Source organism: Plectropomus leopardus, chromosome 16 (genome assembly GCF_008729295.1).
Source record: "Plectropomus leopardus isolate mb chromosome 16, YSFRI_Pleo_2.0, whole genome shotgun sequence".
Taxonomy (NCBI): domain Eukaryota; kingdom Metazoa; phylum Chordata; class Actinopteri; order Perciformes; family Serranidae; genus Plectropomus; species Plectropomus leopardus.
This window is the reverse complement of record NC_056478.1, coordinates 25,912,744-25,927,142: the sequence shown is the minus strand read 5'-3', so window position 1 is coordinate 25,927,142 and position 14,399 is coordinate 25,912,744. Positions and strand designations below refer to the sequence as shown.

Below are 14,399 nucleotides of genomic sequence, written 5' to 3'. Positions count from 1 at the left end.
AAAGGGGGTGTTTCTTCAGACCATGTGACAATAAAAGGTCCAGGGAAACTAATACAATTCTTGGTTTCCCATTTTTTTTTATTTAGGGCATTTCCATACATTTTAGAGGATGTGTCAGGGGAAAAAAAATCATTGTTTTTAAGCTTTTAAGCAATGCCTTAAGGAAAATCCTGTACAGTTACACTGTTGGATATCATTAATTTATCATTTCCAACACGGCACCAGATTCTCTTTAACAACATCCAGAGAACAAAGTTATGGCTTTGAGTCATAGGTGTGTGTGTGAGTGTGTGTGTGTGTGTGTGTGTGTGTGTGTGTGTGCCCATTAACATAGCTTGCGAGCCAACTCGTTTGTGAACACTGGGGAGTGTCTGTGATTGCAGTGATGTCACTAAAAATGTAGCTGCATTACATTCTGGTATGCTAAGGCGAGTGTTCATGAATAAAACAATGATTCAGAGCAACACTTAAACCAAAACAGATTTACCTCCGGATCTCATGAGGACTAGGGGACACAGAAAATGAAGTTCACCACTTTTCCACTGACAAAATGTAAGATACACCAAGGCAACATCCTGACATGTTTCTACACTGTGAATAATGGCAACAATAGATAACAGATAACAAGGAAAGGTATGAAAAGCCATAATCAAAAAGAATACTCCGCAGCCCAGAAACCTAATGAACAATAAAACTGACCAGAATTTAAAGCAAGTCATGTAATTTTGTTTGTACATTCATGATCTGAAAATATTCGGTGACAGTTAACTTCACTAACAGATATGTGTGAGCTCTATTTCCTCCCTGGGGTAAACAAACCAGCTTTACTATTTCTCATCTCTCAAGAAACGGAAATGAAACAAACACAAGCTCCAGAGGAACGCTGATAGTGACATCATAAGATTTGTTTTTGTCTGACGTGACAGACAGAATAAAACCGGGCATATGCTCAGATTTTACAGTACTGTGCAAAAGTCATAGGCCACCATAGATTTTTTGTTTTAGCTCAGTCTCTTTGTTAAGATACAAAGAATATAGAGAACATGTCCAATGCATTAAAACACTGAAAAAGTCAGAACATGTCACATATTGTGTATGTAATGCTCAACGAGGAAAAGGGATAAAGATCAAACATGGAAATGTACAACCATAACAAAAGGTTGCTTAAACATCAATATTGAGCTTTGGACATGTTTTTAATGCAACCTGGTGTAAATACACCAGAAGATTAGTGTTGTAAATCTCATACTGTCTGCCCAGGAGAGTTCACTAAATGGAAAAGGAGGTCACACTAAAAATTGAAACTTTAGCCTGTTTAAGTAGTTTTTTTCTGAAATATTTGTAATTTTAAAAATGTATCCATATTTCCTGTATGTTCTTGTTGTATTTTAGTGAAAAGACATAAACATGTTTGATCATCATAACCTTGCTTAAATAACAAAGTCTGAGATGGCCTAAGACTTTTGCACAGTACTGTACATCCTGTTCTCCTCATGGTGTCCCGTTTATTTACTGGAGGTAATGGTACATGCTGTGTATAGTTTGCATGCATTGTGAAAACACTGGCTAGCTGGAGTAAAAGACTGAAAACTTTTTGCTTTGGCCTTACACAGTAAATGGACCGCAGCGGACATTTTCACTTGTAAAAGTGGGGCTGTATGAGATACTTATCTGTAGTATAACATACAGTAGATGGTGGGTAGAAGAGAGGTCAGGTTTCGGTTAAATTGTGCAACAGCACTTTTTTTTAATCAGGACAGCTGACCTGTGTATGAAACAATGCACAGTTCGGATGGGCATTTTTGCATAGAAATATGGAAGTTTTATGGTTGAGAAAATGTCGTGCCAAAGGACAGGGCCGCCTGAGGGCACAAAAAGCGGTAGAAATATGATATCAATCTGATATATTTTTTAGGTAGGCCTTTTTTAAGTGGACTACTACCTGTATAAATGTAGTTGAATGTGGAGTAGGTTATTCTGTCAGGTACAAATATCTTTCACAGTGGACGTCTCTCTGTTTAAATGTGGTTAAATGTGGAGTAGGTCATTCTGTCAGGTGAAAAAAATTGATCAAACTACTCACTACTACCTGACACGTTCCACATATTGCAAGTAATTAGTAGACTTTGAAAATTCTCTTATAAAAGCTAGGGAAAAATTTACAGCGGAAAAAAAGGAAAAATATATTAAAGAAAAAATGTATAATTATTATAATTTCATATTTAAAATCATGTTCCAGAATTTTCCGAGTATTTCTTGCCTTGTTTTGATTTTCTTTACTAATTTTCAGGTCAATTTCTTGTACTTTTTGCCTAATTTCTTGCTACTTTTTTGGTCATTTGTTCTGTCGTTGCTCAGTGCCTTCTTCCTGTGTTTATCAGAGAAATCAAGCCGGTTTGCTAAGGTTTTAATAGGGTTAAAGACACAATGGCGGTCTATTTGAACGGCTCTACATACACCAGCTGACATGGCTTCAAACCTGTCCTCTTGACCTGGGTTGAACACAGGTCAAGAGATTGGATGGGTTTTTGTCTTAATGTTATCAACAACTTTAAAAATACTGACTGAGGAGAGTCCTGAAAGTGAACTTTATGTGGAACGTATGTGATGTAAGTTGTTGGAATTAAATGGTTCAGCAGTGATGTGCTTGGGACTACAGCTGCAGACCTAAGACTCTGAAAGACATTAACCTGTACATGTTGTTTACGCAGAGGCTGAGTAACTCCACATCGTAAACACTTTTACCCAACACGATTAGCACTACAATCAATCTGTATGTATCTATGTCGGTCTACTAGGAATCAAACTTTTGCATCCAGTTTCACATAACTATAAACTGCTTTCTGTTATACCAGACGTTCCTGTCTACCCTTCAGTCCTAATACCAGACAGTGAGGGGAAAACTACGCAGGGAATTTTCTCTTCTGCCCAGTTCCTCTTTCACAACCACTTATCTATATGGCCTGGACTGAAAGTGTGGAAACTTTGATTTTCCTCTTTCCCGTAGCATGTACCACCAGTTGCCGTGTGTTAAATACCATATAAAGAGATATTTTTGTGAAGTATGTACTTAGGGTGCAAACTACAAACTATTTAAAAAGTACTGAGACAAAGGACATTTCCCTTTATAATGCCCTTTACAAGAAGGTCCTGGTTTTAAAAAGAAAACAAAGAAAGAAGTTAAAGTGAAACCTACAGAGAAAAACAACAATTACCAAGTCCAATTTTTCAAAACTAAAATACAGTTTAAAATCCCCTCAGACATCCAAATGGTGTTAAGGCAAACATCAGATTTGTGTGACTGGGGAACTTTATATTATCCTGTCAGTCAACCTGTCGGTCCTGATCAAGGACCTGCCTTTCACATTACTAGTGTTACTGTGGTGTAACACCACAAGATGTTTTCAGTGACACAAACTGACTCCTCTAACAGCCCCACTGTCCTACTTTAACCTCAACTTAAACATTCCTCTTACTTTAAAAATGAGCTTGTGAAACCGTGCAGCACTCAAAGCTATTTGTGCTTTATAATTAAAGCAAACTGTAAGCACCACAATGAATGCCACGTTTAAATTGCCTTCCCTGCTGTTTGACACAACCTCTGTTGAGAGTGAAATCACGCTCTGAGCAAGCACAAGCCAAAGGACTCATAGAGTGGTGAATGCAATTTAGCATTTTGTATTTCTACAAGGTTTCATATTTGTTTCTTGTATAGAAGTTATAACTCAGTACTTGACCTAGGACCTAACTGCTCGGTCACGGTCCAAAAGCGTGTCGTGTGTCCATTCTGAATGGACCACAAGTGACTATAACCATGTCAAGTTTGTGAAAAAGACACTTTATTTTGAAGGCATGTTTTTATTTAATTCAAACATAAGAGTCAAGGGGTGGATCTAAACATGAGATTATTTGGACAACTAAGGTCATTTATGCTTTATTTATCCTGCTCATGTTACAATATTTTGAATTTTTCAGAATGACATGGCTTTTGTAGATCACAGTTGTTTAATTAAATGAAAATGAGGCAGATTTATATCCTTCAGAAAAGCTCCTGAATTTGCCAAATCATGTTTAATCTTCTAAAATTTCTGCCCCTGTGTAACTGATGGGTTGGTAGTAGAAAACCTAAGAGTGGCATGTTTAGTTTTTATTTAATACTGATTATTAAAACAGCTTAAATGCTGCTTAAATTCACATTTCACTTATTAGACATTGAGATATTGCATTGACAATTCAGATGTTTGCTGCAGCCACAATCAAAATCTAACAATCATATCAGACAGCACTTGTTAGGGCAAACTTGTATCAAACACATCAGATATAAAAAGTTTGGGAGCCCTTCTGCTTGTCAGTATCTGAGAAATATAGATGAAAGGCTCTGTATTGTTCTTTAACGGCACGGCAGAGAAAAAGTTTAACAGCTTTCAAGGGAGAAAGTTTTAGGCCTAATACAACAAGTGCAGGCTGATCCACTCTATAATCATCTAAACCACAGCAGCATTGTTACTGGGCTGATGTGCCTCGGTAGCAGCTTAGAGTGTGGTCTTACTCTAACATTACTACACTAGCACAGAAAACGCTGTGTGTGTGTGTGTGTGTGTGTGTGTGTGTGTGTGTGTGTGTGTGTGTGTGTGTGTGTGTGTGTGTGCCAGGGCATCATGTACCTTCTCTGGTGGAGGACCTTGGGTTGCTATCTATATCATCCGCTTTCTGCTTTCTGTTTGTCTCTGAAACGAGAAAAAAGACATCATTTAAGTAACGATAAACAATCACACAGCATGTTAACAACCTGTGTGTCTGTATTCAGGAGCATGTACCATCTGTGCATCGGACAGGTACAGCATCAGCTTTCCACATGAACCAACTTCCCCTTTTCTGCAGACACATACATGCATTCAGCAAACAAATACAGCTGTCCTCATCACAAAACACACTAAATTATTCAAAAGTGAAATCTACACCCTCGTCTGTTATATCCAAAATAAAGCTGATTAAGGCTCTGCCTGCTGCATGTTCACCAGAGTATTAAATGTCCTGTGACAAGCTGCGGCTGCTCATGGTCACTGCGATGTGCTATGACTCCCTACAGGACAAGAGCAAAAATAAATAGATGGCATGGTCACGTTCTGTTAGTTCATGGGCCGATCAAGGCATTTTTTTGGCTGATCAGGATCAGGAATATATCGCTTATATTGCATCTGATGCTTTATTTTAGGCCAGCTGTCACACAGGTGTTTTTATTTTCATGCAGAGCAACACGGAGTGCAACCTTCATCACCTCTGCCGCACTAAGCTGTCCGTCCCTCCTCTCTGCTGAACTTGGTTGAGCCCCGCCCACCCTGAAATACCTCACACCATATATGTATGTGACTGTTTATTTACGTTATTTACCAAAGTCATAAGCACAAGTTTCCTTTCAGCTCAGTGTGAGAGTCTCATGTTTTGCTTTCAGCTATAGCGCATGGTGTTTCTCTGCCCTGCTCGAAGGAGAGAGCGGAGGTGCCTTGTGAGCAGCTTACTGCAGCCACACTGACCACTACAAAGACAAACAAAAGCCCTGCAAGCAAAAAGCCAACATGGCTTACTAATAATGAAAGGTAATCCACCCAAAACATGCGCAGACAATGAAAATAAACACTCAAAGGAAGACAGATCATTCAGGTTAGACACAAAAGACACAGACTGCACCAAAGCAACAAACACTGGACTCTTAAAGGGACAGAGACATTCCCTGGAGACAATGAGGAGGTCAACAATATAAAAGGGAGGGGCTGTCATTTTATACTTTATTTTGTAAAATAAATAAATAAATAATATGCTAATAAAAGCATCAAAAAAACATCTAAAAACACCAAAGTACAGCTTGGATGCAGGTATTTTTTAGAATAACTGTAAAGAAGCCTTCTTAAAGTGTGCACTGTGCGGCTGGATTTTCCAGGAAAATAAAGATCAGATCTGGACTGGATACTCAAGATTAAATGACTTGGATCTGGTCTGGGAGCAAAACATGGTGTTGGGGATCTCTTTACCCAGTACTGAAGACTTGCTGGCATCAACCTGTTATCATTTGGCAGAAGTTAACTCCGCACTGGCCCACAAAACCTGCTTGTTAAGAAGATGTTCACGAGCTGAACAATAGAGGAGATCATTAGAAAAGCAGCCTATCATCATGCACTCCAGTCTGGTAGTGCAGTCTTGAAAAGCATTCTTCGTGCTGCAGTGCAAAGTAAAACACTGGCCTACAACAAAGTCGTTTTAAATTATGGAGAAGCTTGGCTGGAAAAAAATACAAAGGAGCAATCAGGCAATTTCTTTTCTTACAGTGTTTTACACTGTGAACCAAGTTATGCCTTTTCGTGAATAACGGACAGGCTTAGTGAAGCTCCAGGAACACTGCAGTTATCTCTATGGTCCAACTGGTGTGCTGCAGTCAGCTCCCAGGGACAGGCGGCCTTGGAGCTGAGGGGCTGTAGGTGGCTTTACAGAGTGGAGGGTAAAACTACAAATGATGGACTTTTTGGCTCGTCACCAGGGGTTGTCAAGGTAATGACTATTAGGAATGTGCCTCTTCCACTCTACTACCAGAAAGCTGCACTGTGTTGTTTTTGAAGTATTATATTATTTTTCTTTAGGCTCGTGCCTGAAGGAAGGGTGAAGAGAAAAAAAACTGAGAATCACTGCGCGCAAGTCTTATAATGGCCCTTATTTATCTGGCATCATGTAAGCTAAATGTTGGTGAAATTCTCATGTAAACAAACACACTAAAATACAACTAGCAATATGAAGGTCAGCAAACTAAATGAGGTCATGTCCATATATCCTACAAAAACTTGATAACCTGGCCAAAAATTCAATATGAGTGCAATTGATTCAGCTATCCCAATTCGTGGGATGTTAATGCGTAAGACATTTGGCAATTATTATTATTATTTGTACTAGATGTTAGCAAATGTTTTTAGTAGTGAGATTTTACAACGCCATGTCAGAGAAAAGATTTTTAAAACCTCCTTCCCTTGTCTTGGCATTTTTTAGACCTTTGAATGACTGATTTAGGACTTCTTAAGGATCTATAGGAGCCCTGGGATATGTTGTACCCCATCATGCAAACTACAGTTAGCAAAGCTAAGCACCAAACTCTGCCACAAACAAATCACATTCTGCAAATCTGGAGACATAACATTAATAAGGGCACAGTGGAGCACTCTGCTTCCCCCCGTGACCCCACAGCACACACCAACTTCTGTTTAAATGCACACACATTTAATGCTAATTCTAAAACGGACACAGTAATTGTGTAATCTTCCATCTTCAGATGCACAAACACAGAAGTACAAACTATCATGTGAGAGCCTGATGACCGAGATGGTTCCATCTGTCACAGTAAATAGTCCTCATCTGTCTGTGTTGACCCCCGTCCCTCCTCTGGAGAACCTGCACAGCAACAGAGGAAAAAGAGGCGGGATGCTGCGGATGGACGGATGGATGGATGGATGGATGAAGGCCCCACAGGGACACTAGTCACTCTCCTTATAAGGGCATGTTAGTGTGCGGTGACTCCCCTGTGGTGGACACATGAGCGGACTTCACCTCAACATTATGCTTGGTCTACAGACACACACAACTCACTTCATGTGTCCCTTCTGGACCACTCAGATACACACACACACACACTTGCCAAAACACCATGTGGACAGCACAGACTGAGTGCTGATGAGAGAGGACACTTCACCATCACGCCACTTCACTCATTATACGTCCAACTTCTCTCTTTCTCTGTACATCAACTTCTTTATTCTTGTACTCTTTCCCTTATTCACTTTAATTTCTCTGCTTCCTCTTTCAGTGACACATCGCTAGATTTTCTTAGCCTTTTCATCTGCCAGCAAGATAAACAGGTGTCACCAGACAGTCAACTCATTTACACAATGACACTGAATTTAATTAATTATCCAGGAAGTCCATTTACAAAATCAGCCAGCAGACTTTGTTCCAGATTAAAGAAATAGCCATTAGCCAGCCAGACACACAGACGCTAATCCATCCAGCCCTTCATTTAGTCAGTTAGTTATCCCAATGAGCCAGCCTTTCAGTAAAGTAACCTCACATTTAGCCAGGCTGCAAGCAGCTGAGTCAGTTTGGTCGACAGTCAGTAAATCTGTCAATCATCCCGGCAGGTGGTGGAGCCAGACAGAGACGAGGGAGATTCGTTCAGACTCTTAAAAAATAAACATGTTTTTCAGGAAACATCAATCGAGAGCCAGAGTGGAATTTTCCAGCGACCCCACAGGAATAACACACATAATAATAAAGCCCCATTATGCCTCAGTCTTGCCAGTCTCGGCTATTAAACATGATAGTAATAATGATAGAAGTAGGGTTTATTTTTCCCTAGTAATCCATTAAGAGTTAATTTTACTATTTTTGGAAAAAAAATGTCTTCATTGCTTATCAACCCTACCTTAACAAAAAGTTATCTATTACCTAACATTTAGGAAAGAAACAGGTGTGCCTCTGACAGTTCATCACTTTTTTTTTATTATCAGTGAATATTATGTTTGTATCAAGCTCTTTATTTGCTCAGACAAGAGAGAAGCTTTCATCACCTCACATAACACGTCAATTCTCACGTTCTCACAGCCTCAACTGTTCTTTGCCCTCAAGAAAAATGTTGACAGTCAAAAGACATCTGTATTTCTGTTACATTGATCCTTTTGACTTTCAGCTTGTAATTGAGAATGAATTTAAAAGGATACTTTGCGGATTTTCAACCAGCTTTGTATCATGCTCTAGGGCTGTTGCTCAAGCTACAGATGGTATTCCATATTTGCTCTCCACCATGGACATAAAGAGTATACAAGCCAGGGTTTCCCAAATATTCATTTTTTCGAGGCACCTTGCCACGATGAAAACATATGCCCCTATGTATTGATTTCATATTTTTGGAGCTGGACCGTTCATAAGGAACACTGTTGGATTATATACAGCTTTAGCTTATACACTTCACTCTTGGAGCGCAGAGTGTACTCTAGGCACAGACGGAGCAGTAGACCAGCAGGCGGGGTAAAAATGAAACTTAACCATAAACTATTTGGCAGCCAGGCTCTGAAGGACTTAGTTTTGGTATCTTTACTTTATCTTTAAGTATTGACAACCTGATCTCGACCTCACTCAAAACCATATTTAGTTTCTTGCAGCAGCGAGCGGTAACATTGAGCAGCATGTTGTTTGTGGAGGCAGCTTCAGAACACGCTTTCCCCAGAAAAATTTTGCCTGTCTGGTTAACAACTTCAAATTATAACCTGTCAGTCACAAGGCTGCTCCCTAAACTCTCTGCAGCCAATGCCCAGCACCAAAAAAAGGAATGAAAGCAAAAGAAAAATTAAAATTCCGATTCTGTCTGATTCTTTAACTTGTAAAATTAGCTGTCAGTGAATTAAAGACGTGATGACCTGACTTAACCTGATGCATTGTCCTGTGTCAGCATTCACACAGTTACACAGATATGAATCGTCTGTACAATGCACAACCACACTATCCGCTTCAAGGCCGTATCTAAAAGCTGTCCGTCTCCATGGTGACAGCAAAGACGTCCGTTAAAACAGGGGAAGCACATAAATATGACAGAGTGGAAGCCTGGAGAGGACACACGTTGTTCTTCAATGGTTTACTGTTTAGAAAAAAGGAAGGTGTGTGATGAAAGGGGCTGTTACTTCTACTTGAACGCCTGACAAGGAGCACGCACGTAGAGGGGGAGAGTGACAGACTATAGGCGAGTCATGAAGACTGAGAAGAAAGCGCCAGAAATAATCCTGAGGGAAATCGAAGGAAAAAAAATCCACAAGAAAATGAGTTGTGAATCCAAACACAATCTACAAACGTAAAGAAAGAGAGCATCATTGTTGTGACAGTGCCTCCATGTTGCTTAAGGGAAGGAACTGAGACTAAAAAAAACTAGAACGCCTAAAAGTAGAGCACTGAAAAACACTTTCATGCATGAGCAATGTTTTCAGATGTGAGGCACAAGTGAAAAGAAAACATCTTCCACTCACGTGAATGCAAAGTTAATGGTTGTAGATCTATTTAAAGGTGGAATTTGTGCCCAAAACCTATATTTAGGATGATGACGAAAAGTGTCACAACAGCTGCTGATTGATCTAAACTTTTCAAACCTGGTAAAGACACATTGTGGGCTAGAATCTAATAGTACAACTTTTTAGATCACTAATTAAGACACTAAATCACTAACAGTTATGTCAGTGGAATCTGATTTGGCTGTTCAATACGAATATTCAGCGATTTGATTTGTTTTCCATAGAAAGTTTTTAAGTTAGCAAACAAGCTAACATTGCTAGTGACGGGTTGGAAATTTGCAACCACATTTTTTGTCGACATTAGATAAAAAACACAGGCCAGAGAGTGTAACGTATTAAGTTGCTCTGGGCTGTAAATTCACCACTTCTAAGCAAAAGGTCTCTCCTCTCTCCACCTCTGTGCTGCTGCCTGCAGCTCTCTGTTCCACGGAGTAGTGTGAAAGCTGAAAGCACTCACTCTGCAGCAAAATCTGGGGACCAAAACATGCATAGCATGCTAAGGCAAAAAACAAACAACATCAAGCCATCTCAACTGGCTGAGGTTCTCCAATTGATTATTAAAATCTCCAACTTTAGCAATCAAAAAGAACCAAAAACAGCATTTATAAAGAATCAAACGGACAAGGGGTAAGAGGAGAAAAATGAACTTTTCAGCTATATGGCTAATTTTGAAAATGTCTTTAAGATTCACACTTGAGTAAGCCCAGAGAACACTTTCACCAGGAGAAATTCAAAATTTCAGTTAGGGTCACTAATGGGTTAATGTGTGTGACATGGAAAGAACACACTACTATACTGTGACGGCCCAGTCCAGTCCATCTCCAATGTCTCTCACCAAAGTTTACAGAGAAGTTAAAGTTAAATGGACCATAATAGTGAACCTTCACAAGTCCCACTTATCTGGCTCTCATATCAGTCGTTCTCACTGTTTGCCAAACGTTAACCTCAAACCACTGAGTACTCAATAAATCAGTAGGAACACATTATAATCTAATGCAAATTTGTCCAACACAGTTTGAAGTGGAGTTTTTTTTATCAATAAAGCCAAAGCAGCATAGCCACACACACCACACAGCATAATGTGTATCCTGTAGGCCACTCATGAATAAACTGACTGCTAGGCACATTTAACTTGAAATGCCTCACCTATGCACGTGTCTTTGTAGCCGTGATTTACAGTAGGCACGTGTGAATGAGTCATGAACAAAATGCAATGTCACAACCGGAAAAGACTCAAAGATCATGCCAAGCTGCTGGTACAGGAAATTGCATTGTCAAACAGTGATTACTATTAGGCCATACTAACACTGAGTCTTGTGGGTTTTTGCTTGCAGTGATGGAAGAGTGAGGAGATACAAAGAGACCATACAGTCACAGAGCATTTGTCAAGGTCGACAGCAGAAGTGACTTTGTCCACACAGCTCTACTCAGAAAACTAGCTCTAAGGAAAGACAGGAGTCACGGCCGTCATACCAGACTGGAAACACAATGTTTCCTTAAAAAATCAACCAAACAAAACCACAATGGTTCTTGACTTTTACAGTGAGATGCACACTGCTGAACTGCAGAGTTTCATTTGCAGTCGGTCAAAACATTTTCTTGTCCTGAGGGGAGGAAGAGGCCGTGACCCACTTTGGATCATTGTTTTCTTAATGCTACATTTAAGTTTCCGCAGTCAAAATGAGCCTTAATACAAATTTAGCCAGGGCTACAAATACTGTATGATGAGCATCTTTCAGTGCAAAGGGTTACTGTAGTTAAAGTGAAGTCTTCCAGCTTTCTCCTTCCTCACTGTTCCTACTGTATTGGAAAACATACAGACGTTTATTTAAAAAATACTGCTATTCACATTCTAAACAACACATTCCTGAATATCATTCGGTTTCAATAATTATGCAGTGTGTGGGATTGGTTTGTATAATACAGAAAACACGCATACTGTTTTATAAAAACATATTACTAATTTGTGCACATAATTTATTAATTCCACAGAATCAATTATAAAAATACTGTCAGTGGGTCCATCCAAACAAAATGTAATTCCTTTTTAGTACTCTATTGTGTTCGAGAGCTTGTAAATCAGTTTAGTCAACTGTAATAAGCCAAATTAAAAAGCATACAACATGGATGTGTAGTTTTTAACAGCAGTTTTGTTGTAATTTTGTGAAACTGTTTATCTGTTTGGTTTATGTAAAATGACACTTTATAAGCATACTGAGTCTAATCAGGCGTCACTGCTCCATTACATACTCCATAAAACTGACGACAGTAAGCCTTGGCACAAACCCTGGATAGCGTGACAGCTGTTGATGTTCACAGACATACAGGATTGAACCTGTAAATCAATTATTTACATGGATGAGCATCAACTCCACCACTGGAAAATGCATATTCCCAACATTGCTGTGGGTCACGCGAGGGGAGTTGGTGTGCAAATTTGTCAGAGAGTAAAGAGTAAGCAGGAGTCCCAGGTGAGACCACCTTTGGCTCTCACTTTCAGTGTGGTGTGGTTACTGCACATGTCTTTGATGGCAAAAGCCTGTCCCCTACTGCAGAGCAAAAAGCAAAGGATGGGGTCAGAGTGACTGAGGGGAGGGGGCGCGGGAAGGGCGAGACACATCTGGCTCAGGATCTGGCTTCTGCAGACACCCTCTAAGGGTTCAAACAAGGGTTAACCCTTAGTGGGGGTTCAATGGGCTGGAAGACTGCAACCCTCCCTTGAGTAAATTAATGTGTACGTGTGTGTGTGTGTGTGTGTGTGTGTGTGTGTGTGTGTGTGTGTGTGTGTGAGTGAGAGAGAGATGACTCTGGAGCATCTTTCTTCCATTCCGCATAGCAACAGCTGATGAATGGATGATGGATTCATAACAGCCCAGTGAGCTCTGGGTTTGGGGATTTTAGGGGGGTTAAGGAGAAACAGAGACGTCACCGACCATTAAAATTCATTCATGTGACAGTTATGAAGTACCTACACTGACTTTGTATTAAGAATGTCCCAACTGGATTGGAAGAATCAGTATGGGGTCCGATCAATGCCTCTTTTAATTGATTGGTATCAGTAATTTTGTGAGCATGCGCCTCGCCTAATCCTTTGTTTATGTTCACCATCATCCAGGTGTGGTAAATGGAGAGCAGACATTAAGGTTTTATTGTACTGCTGCTAATGCAATAAGTAGAAACTGATTTTTTTCATGTTCAACTTCAAGCTGCTACACCACTTTTAGTGGAATTTAAATTTTTGTTGAATTTTAGTGAATGCTGTAAAAAGGAAATTGTGACTGATTTTTATTTGTTTTGACTGGGAATGTTAAAGTTAAGCCATAACACAACTTTAAGGTGCAATTGTGATTGTATTACTCATTTATGCTGTTCTGTACTTGTATTACAATGCTACACTAAGTGGATTTGCGAGCAATTTCTGAAGTAGCATTTTAGTTTGTTTACTTTGTTATTTTGTTGAAAAAACGAATGATACATGAAGTGAAATTGTGATAAGAGCTATATCAAATATTTTGAGTTTGTTTACTTTATTATTTTTGTAAAAATAAAATAAGAAACCCTGTGTTATCCAGGTAAATACAAGTATCGGATCGGGACTCAGTATTGGCAGATACACATCATCATTAAATGACTCAGATCAGGATTGGGGGCAAAAAACTTGTTCAGGACGTTTCTACTTTGTATTCATTTTAGAATATCAAATGCGTCAGTTCGCAGCACCCAAGCTTTCAACATCACCTTGAAATTGAGGCACGCAACCCTAAAAAGGAACATCAATAAATAAAAAACAGGTAAATGTTGGAATTTGCACTACACTGACTTACTGCAAGTAAAACCTTTCATTCATCAACTGATACTCTGTTGAACAGGAAATGCATTAGTCTACCCATCCTCTGTACACACGCACACGCACACACACACACACACACACACACACACACACACACACACGAAGAAAAATCCAGGCAGGCTGAGCAGGTGCTATTAAAAGTGAAGGGACTGTGTGAAGTTCTTTCTTTTGTCTCATGCAGGTAGAGCTGCACGGCTTCACATATGCAACTGCATCACATTAGGACTTCATTATTAATATGCTTGTAAACATGCCTGTAAACAGTAGAGTTCCTTTTCACCAAATATTTCTATGATGTCTGCTCCAGCTGAGTCAAAATGCTGGAATATAATGATGAAAGTTAAGGTTTATGTCTCCTGAGCTCAAAATAATGCTGATCAATAATTCCAAACTCAATATCCAGCAACATAATCACCACTATTCATTTACTGTACAGTCAAAACGTATGCTGAGAAACA

The 14,399-nt window shown here is 39.5% G+C and overlaps 1 protein-coding gene across 2 annotated transcripts in view; it reads right to left on the bottom strand.

Moving 5' to 3' along the window:
- The window catches only part of fam49a (family with sequence similarity 49 member A), a 41,578-nt gene that overhangs the window by 10,503 nt on the left and 16,676 nt on the right, over positions 1-14,399 (bottom strand). For both annotated transcript variants that reach the window (XM_042503112.1, XM_042503111.1), the window contains exon 2: positions 4,665-4,727. The gene's annotated coding sequence lies outside the window, so the exon portion shown is untranslated. The remainder of the gene's footprint in view (positions 1-4,664; positions 4,728-14,399) is intronic.